Source organism: Echinops telfairi, unplaced genomic scaffold (assembly GCF_000313985.2).
Source record: "Echinops telfairi isolate 266 unplaced genomic scaffold, ASM31398v2 ScPeMD7_21;HRSCAF=78, whole genome shotgun sequence".
In the NCBI taxonomy this organism is placed as follows: domain Eukaryota; kingdom Metazoa; phylum Chordata; class Mammalia; order Afrosoricida; family Tenrecidae; genus Echinops; species Echinops telfairi.
In genome coordinates, this window is record NW_022103918.1 from 4,321,856 (window position 1) to 4,330,905 (window position 9,050).

Sequence of the window (9,050 nt, forward strand, 5' to 3'; positions counted from 1 at the left end):
TCTGTATCAATGTACATATGCTGGTCTAGCAGGATTTGTGAGGTCAAACTGGGACCAAGATAGTGGGGGGAGAAAGCAGTAAAGAACTAGAGAAATGCGTGTTTCACCAGTGCAAACATCTGCTTCCTTAATATTATTTGTACTTCTCTTTAGAGAAAAGGATGGTGAGTCGTCTTACATATGTTGAACCTGTTGTCAGAAGAGACCAGTCCCTGGAGAAGGACATAATGCTTGGTAAAAGTAGAGGAGCATCTAAGAACAACATCCTATTTTGAACTTTATATTTTTGTATTAAAATATGTGTTTTTTGTTTCGTGCTCACGTGTCTCTGTGTGTGTAAAGATTCTCTAACTCTGAGTGAATTTCAAGAAATGTTTTTTTCTAATTTTTAATTCATAATTCTTATTTAATTCTTTGAAATTCCTCTCAGATGAAAAAAATAACTCTTCAAGGTTTATCTTCTCGGAACCTGAAATTTTATTTACTATTCTATATCTTTACTTTCATTTGATTCTTAAGTATTTATTTGTTCTAATATTTTTTGCCAATAATATATTTTCCAGTAGTATACCTGTGCAATCTATACTATCTTTGATTTTGTAGCTATTATATTTCTTTTTTCAAAATTTGTGGGAAAATTCTATTATCTTTTAATCCATTTTCAAAGAACTTTTTAAACCCCGTGTGTGTGCCCTTTAATGTAATTTAAATTTACCCTCACTTTGAAGTGATTCAGACATCCGGTTTCTATAACAAATTCTTCATTACAAATATTTTCAATTGCTGCACATACATCTTTTAAATCAAGGATGTCGTGAGTTGTTTTTTTTGTTTTTTTTAACTACAATAAAGCTAAATAAGCAGCATATGCACCTGTTCCTATGAATTCAACTTAAAGACACAGAGGAACAGATCTTTTTTGGTAACATGGGGAATGTTTGCATATAGGTTTTGATTACTAAGATATTTCCAATACACTCTTTCTTCAGGATCACACACTTTATATAATGAAAATATTTAAAAATATTTTTTGTATCATGTAATTATCTTTATTTAGTGCAGCATACCTACTTCACATTTATTGACACAGGTTTCAAAAACCAGGTCATTAGGTAAAATCCTTTTTATGTGAGTCGGAGGCTGTCCCTTTCTTTGATTCCACCCACCCTCCGACATCTCGACCTCACTGCCCATCAGGCACATTCAGCACATCTTGGTAGGCATTTAGTTGGATGCAGGCTCTCTTTCTGAGCATATTGAGTTTGGTGGTAGTGATGGCTGCTTGTGACTTCCCACTGCCTGCTCTATACAGAACATCCCTTCATCTTCTCTCTAGCCAAGCCCGGCAGCCCCTTCTCCTCATCGTCTTCCTTTCTCCCTCCACCAACCCTCCTGGCAATTCAAACATTTGCTCAGCTTTCCCCTGTCCACCTGTGACTTCATGTTTTCTCAACATCACTCTTCATATCTGGATGGAAATTCTGAAAGTAAATGATAAAAAGTAGTTAACCAGTAACTAAAATGTAGTTAACCACAGCTAGTTAACCAGTGTTTCTCTTGTGACCCAGTCACCATTGTAGCCTCCATTATAGTGGAGAGTGGCCCATGGTACAGACTTGCATTCAACCACAACCTCATATGGTGCTCAGGCCATCGGTTACATTCAGTTGAGAATTTTTTTTTTAATTGTGTAAATGCCAAATGCCAGATAACAAGGTAGTTAGTAAGTGAGGTGTAGATATATAAATATTTCTGGGTATGCTTTCTCTTCCATTTTGTAAGCAGTTTTTTGTTAAAATCCAATTTATTTCTGTTTTACTTCTTTTGAAAAAAATGTCATGAGTTTGGTGAAGGTTTACAGAGAAGATAATCAGTTCTAACTTCAACAATTTATACGTATGTTGCTTCAACTCATCGATTGCAATCCTCTCAAAATACCATCACTTATCCTGCTTCCTTTCTGTGATACCTGTTTCTATTCCTCCTTCTTTCCTAACCCTCTGAACTTTGTCTTTGGGTAAATGCTGCCCTTTGATCTTAAATGGCTGTTTACACTCAGGTATGCACACCATGTGTGGTGAAGTGAAATGACGTGCATATGCCTCTTCAAGCTCTTGTTCCATGGCAGATGATTTTATGTCAGTATTCTTATGGCAGTAGAAGGGTGAAATCCAACCTTTCAATGAGGTTACAGCCTGATTCAGGGTGTAGCCTTCTTGTAAGCTGGTATGTTAGACAGGGTTCTCTAGAGAAGCAAAACCAGAATGCTAATAATTTTATATATATTTAAATAGATAGATAGATAACCTAAGAAATAAACAGTTAATTAAATTATAAAGCAGCACAAATGGCTCAATGCAACTCACTCCCGTGAGACAGTTGTGAGACAATGACAGTCCTTCAAGTCTTGAGGGCCACCAGGTAGTCCTCTGTAGAGCAATTCAGGCTATACAGGCACAGGCAGCAAACAGCAAGACAGGTCACCAACAGTCAGCCAGATGACAGGGTCCCACAGTCCCCAGCTCAAGGGATATAAATTCCAATGATGTGGTGAAGCAGGTCTTGAAGGAACCTCAAATTACCGTGACACAGTCCACAGGTTAGTTGTCCCACAGGTAGTATAACTTGTATATTGAGGCAAAGAACAAGCAAGGCAGCCACACACTGGTCCGATGATTAAAGAGCAAGAGACAAGAAAGGCGATGCTCACTGAGCCATTTATCTCTCCACCCTTCAATTAATCCCACATGTGTTTATCAGCCAGGTTGGCACAATAAATGTCAGCCATCCCAGCTGGAAAACAAGGAAACTCCCTTTCTCTGCTCATTCTCCTTCCTGCTTGCTAGGACTCTACTGCAGATGCTGAGAGCTGTTGGTGCCTGTCATGTTTCCATCAACTTTGGATCCCAGGGACTCTGCACTCACTGACCTGTAATATTCCTGCTTCCTGGTTCATCATTCTGTGTCACTGACATGCAGCTGTGTGAATCCGAAGAGGAACTTTTGGACCAGCATTAGACTTAGGGACTTGAGTTGGACTGAGCTAGGATATATAATTGATTTTATATGTCTGTCAATATATATAGGTATATCTATCTATACCTATCTATCTATATATGTATATATATATATCTTCATTATATTTAATTACTTCTTAATCTAAAGTTCTTTCTTATATACAAATTGTTGCCACTGTATTTGTTTCTCTGGACAACATGGCCCAACATAGCTCTATAATTTCCATCAAATGATTGAATAGTACCATGCAAATAGGGCGAGTGGCTAGAGGAGATTGGTAGGTTTTACCAATAGTTTATGTATAAGAGAGCCATCTTAGAATCAGAGAGAGAAGAACCCCGTTACCATCAAGAAAGAAGAGCCTGAGTGGAGTACATGCAAGATCTTTGTCTGAAGTGGTGTAGGCAAAAGTGGCGTTAGACTCTAAGGCCCCATCCTGAAGAGCAGGAAGTAGTGCTGAGAGGCAACACTGGGACTGTGAGGCCAAGTCGTAGCCTTCCCAATCCATCGAGTAAGGCAAGGGCTAAGGGACCATTTGAGAAGAAGTGAGGCAGAGATAAACATACCTGCCAGAATGACTGAGAATAGACTTTCCATACAAAAGACCTGCATCCTCACCATTGTGTAACTTCTTCAAGAACCTCCCATAATCATGAGTATTAGCTGTGAGTCCCGTGTAACCATTGTCAGAGATCATTGAATGAAGCAGAGAACAAGAATAGCCATGCAGGAAGAGGTGGTGTCTGAATAAAGTAACGAAGGAGGCATGCCTCACCTGTGCCTTGCAGAGAGTTAATGTGGAATTGGATTTTCCTCCTCTCTGCTGAAGCCAAAGGACATTACATGTGGCCTCTATGCCATTTTCCCATCACACTATTATTGTTATTGTTCTCTGTATATACCTATTGTTTGGTTGAAAACCAAGTCACAGGGTTAAATTTAGTTCCAGATCTGAAGGGTCACTAAGGACCATCGGCTTGGAATTTTGCCACTCTCTATCTGACCAGAAACCCTGGTATCTTTTATAATTTTGAGTTCTGATTCATATTTATTTCCCACTCTATACAGGATTTTCTAATGTGATCCTTTTCAGAGCAGTTGGTAGTGATAGCCAAGCTCCACCTAGTTCTACTCTCAGGGTCATGGAGACTGATGTTTACATGGCTCACTAATGCACTAAATTAATTGTTTCCATGCATTGGCTATTTTCTTTAGATTTCTTTCCTCCAAATGAGAAGAGACCATAGTTATACCTTAGGTACACTATCCTAGTCACATGCATGAGCTTTGGGGTTCAAATTTCCACTTCCAAAAATAAACCTTAGAACATTGTCTTTGTGAACTATGTTATGCCATTTGACCTTGGTGTCTCCCAAGAGTATGCTCCTGAGAACCAGGGCTTAGTGACTTATTCTCTCAGGGGTAAAGCTTTCCTAACTTTGTCACCTGTATGCTCCACAGCTTTTATGGGTAATATCTTCTCTGAAACACACACACATATGTGTGTGTGTGTATCCCTCCCCCCCTCCCCGGGTGTACTGTAACTCTCCTCCCCATACCTATCTAATTTAGTTGATGTGTCTATTCAAGTATGCATTTGTATATTTCAGTTATTGCAAGATTGCATGTATAGCAGTATTTATCTATGCTGCCTTAAATTCAATCCAACTTCCCAATATCTTCTCCTGTATCCATTATTTTTTACCAACCTTTCCTCTTCATCAAAGTTAATACTTGCTACCTTTCTAGTCATTGACCTTGCCTCCTTCCACTTTCAATGCTAGTAACCATCGAATAATGTTTCTTTTAGTGCGAATATATTTTCTTGAGTATTTGAAAAAGGGATTTTATGTAATATTGCTTCCTTTGGGACTGACTAGTTTCATAAGGCATAATGTCTTCCATTCACCCATGTTATGAGGTACTTCAAAGATTCATCAGTATTCTTTATTGTACAGTGTTCCAATGTAGGTTTATACTAAAGTTCATTTATACCTTCTTATATTCATTGGCATTTCTTCTTGTTGTTGATCGGGGCTATCAAGTCAGTTCTGAAGTTCTTCCTCTGAGGTATCTACTGAGGAGGTTTGCTGAGTCACATGGTATTTCTACCCCCAACTCTTTGAAAAAGCACTATACTGCTTTCCACAGATGTCATACTATTTTACAATCAATTAGATTTAAAAATAAAATATACTGTGCTAAACTTGGCAAAAATGAATACATTACAGAGTAATTTGAAAGAAAATGACAAAAAGAGTAAAAAAACACAAAGATTTAGTAAACACTAAAATAATGATAAATAAGAAAAATTATGAACAAAATTAACTAGCCCCATGAAATTAAGTGGGATAAAGACACTACCAACACACACAGATAAAATGACAGCAGTAAACTTATACGTAGTGATCACTATGTAACTTGTGTGGATAGAACCGGGGTATAAGACATGTTTTAAAATCAGGAATGGTATGAGTCAGGGTTGGATTCTCTCATCACATTATTTAATCTGTATGCAGAACAAATCATCAGAGAAGCTGAACTATATGAAGATAACGCAGCATAAGACTGGAAGAAGACTCATTAGCAAACTGCGATGTGCAGAACACACCACTTTGCTTGCTGAAAGCAAGAAGACTTGTAGCACTTGCTGATGAAGATCAACGATCACAACCTTCAGTACAAATTGCAGCTCAATGTAAAGCAAACTCAAATCATCACATGCAGACCAATAAGCAGCACCATGATAAATGGAGAAAAGGTTGAAATTGTCAAGGGTTTCAACTTGCAAGAGATCACAAACAATGCTCATGGAAGCAGGAGTCAAAAAAGCAAATGTATTGCATTGGGAAAATCTGCTGCAAAAGGCCTCTTTGAAGTATAGTAGAGCAAGGATGTCACTTTGAAGACTAAGGTGGCCCAAGCCGTGATGTTTTAAATCATCTCATATGCACAGGAACACTGGAGAATGAATCAGGAAAAGAGAAAAAGAATAGAGGCATTTTAATTATTGTGCTGGTGAAGACTATTGTAAGTACTGTGGACTACCAAAAGAAATCAAAGAAGGCAATGCATAAGCATGGACTTGTATTACGTCCACATGCTGGACATGATATCAGGAGAGATCCGTCCCTTGAGGAGAACATTGGGTTTGGCAAAGTGAAAGGAAAGTGACAGAATAATGGCCTCACTGGGCTGTATTGACACAGGGCTGCAACAATAGGCTCACACATAACAATTGTGATTATACTGCTAGACTGGACCATGTTTTATTCTGCTGCGCATAAGATCACAGTGAGTTGGAATCAACTTGATTGCACCTAACACCACAAAAACTATAAGCATGGTAATTGGAATGATACAAGGGAACTTCAAAAGTTTATAGAAAAAAATGTCCTTTCATTTTCTTTTCCCATGAATATTTAAGGCTCCCCATCTGCAATGACCTATGTAGTATTAAAGGAGCTAGGGTAGGATAGAGGTTACTCATTGAGCCGCTAACTACAAAGTATCCATTCAAAACCACCAGCTGCTCTGAGCAAGAAAGACGGGGATTTCTATTCTCATAACCAGTTATAGCCTCAGAAACTCACTATGAGTCAGTATCGACTCAATAGTAGTGACTGATTTAAAGCCGAGTGCTGAGTTCTTCAGAAATAAGTTCAGGAGATAGTTTCACAGTTATTTGTCAAAAATAAAAAAATCGCAACTGTTATCATGTTTATATAGAACATTCAATCCACAGTTTTTATTTTACACATTCATTTCATAGATAACAATTTAATTTAGTTGCATTTTCCATAGTCCACATTTTTATCAAACTAAACAACCAAGTCATTGTTAACCTGGAAAAAGCAAATTATATACCATAGAACACATTTCGCAGAGGTTATATAGCTATCACAGCTTTCTGAAATGTACATAGGATGTATGTATTATCGCTTTATTGAATACAACAATTTTCTCCAGTTTTCAGGGTATTTTTATGTAAGAAACTTGAGATAGCCAAGTGCTCAGCCTTTATATACTAAGAAGTTAATTTGATCAGGTATTTCAATCCCAACATTTGTATAAACACAATAAGAACAAACACATGCCAACAAAAATTGATATTCATAAATTAAAAATTAAAAAACATCACAATAGACCTTAACTTCTTGACAAAGTCTCAGGAAATTATACTTATTCCTAACTATCACTCATCTCTTCAACGGAATCTACAGATTATATTACTGGTGCTTTACCTCACATTGGTGCCAAAACCCACTTTCAACTGAAGCACTAGTGATTTCAATCCACCCACAGGCACTGCAGAAATACACTGGGCTCTATTTACATAAGGTCACAAACTTAGAAACCTCTACTCAGCAGTATATAGGGATCACCAGGAATCTAAGTCAACTTTTACAGAATTGTTATCGTTTTATAGTTTGGAGATTATAGATTAAGTTGAAAATTGAAAATTGGTAAAAAAATTTCTTCCAAGAATATTTGGATCCTAATTTCTACTTATTCCTGATGAGCGAATTCATTATGAGTTGGGGTACTGACTGCAGTTCATCCATTTGCTCCCCAGGAGGAAGCTGAGACTTTGTTCTCCTGGGAAGAGTTCCAGTTTCAGAGACAGCCAGTTCTAGTCTACCCTATCAAGTAACTATGAGTCAGAATTGATTGGAGGAGAGTAAGTTTTTGTCATTGTGCTTGTTTTGAGTTTAGTAGATTTATTCTCAAAACAATTTGAATGCGATGCATAAATTCTTAAATTCTTAGCCTGATATAAAAGTCCATTTTAGTTTCTGTGACTCTACTTATCTCTACATCTGATTGTAATTATACTTTTTAATGGCTTGCATCTAATATGCAATTAGACTGATCAAATAAGATTGTCATCCCCAATGATATTTTTATGCTTTTTAACTTTAAAAGTCTATCTTTTTTCCAGTCTATGCTAAAGTGACAGTGTACACTCTGATTCTGAAATAATTCACAAAAGACAAATAAGTCTGCTCGATTTTAAGTGCTTCACACGAGACATGCTAAGACCATTCATTTCCAGACTAACATTTAAATGTTGTATGTAAGTTTGTGAGAAATAACGGAATATAAGACATTAAAATCAAAATGGGAAAATTGTTCACCTGAAATGAAACCTAAATGAAACAGCTTTTTTTTCCATTGTAAATGGAATGTCTCCTTGTTCTTTAACAAAACACTTTATAGTCGCTACCTACATTGTGTTCACCTGCTTCTTTAGTATGTATTACCATGTATAATGCAACCCATATTCATCTACATTTAAATTATGGACAAATATCATTTAGATATCATCAAAAGACTAATCTTTGTCATTAAAATGTTTAGTATCACTTGTGCCTTTTCTGGAAATGAACATGTTTCATAAATATATTAACTATCTAAAGATGTCAATTGCTGATATTGTGTCACATCCAGCAACTCTGTCTTAAATACTGACATTTCAATATATACTTTCTCCTAATTTATTGACATGGTTAAACTTCAAAGACTAGATGCATATTGTTTTTGATAAATATGTTGGTTGGTCACATCAGGTCACAAAGTGGAGGGTACTAAATTACTACAAAGCTAGCAAATGACATCTTTCATAACTGCCAAGTTGCTTCATTACATAACTCCAATGACTCTGAAAATCAGTTTACCCAAGTAGACACACAGCTTTACTATCACAGTGTGTTAGTCCTGGTTGACTAGAGAAACAAATCCATAGAAACTCATGTGTATAGGAAAGAGGTTTATATACAAAAACAATTGTATATTGAAAAAAAGTCCCAGCTGAGTGCAGATTAAGCCAATAAGTCCAATATTAGCCCATATGTCCAATACCAACATATAAAGTCCATTTTTGACTCACAAACCACACACAATGACAGCTAGTGCAGGATGATCACAGGTCAGTGGGTAGAAAGTCTTTGGATACAGTGGCGCTGTAAGCATCTCAGCACTGTCAGGGGTCTCCACGTGGCTTCTCTGGCTTCCAGGGCTGCATCACGGTA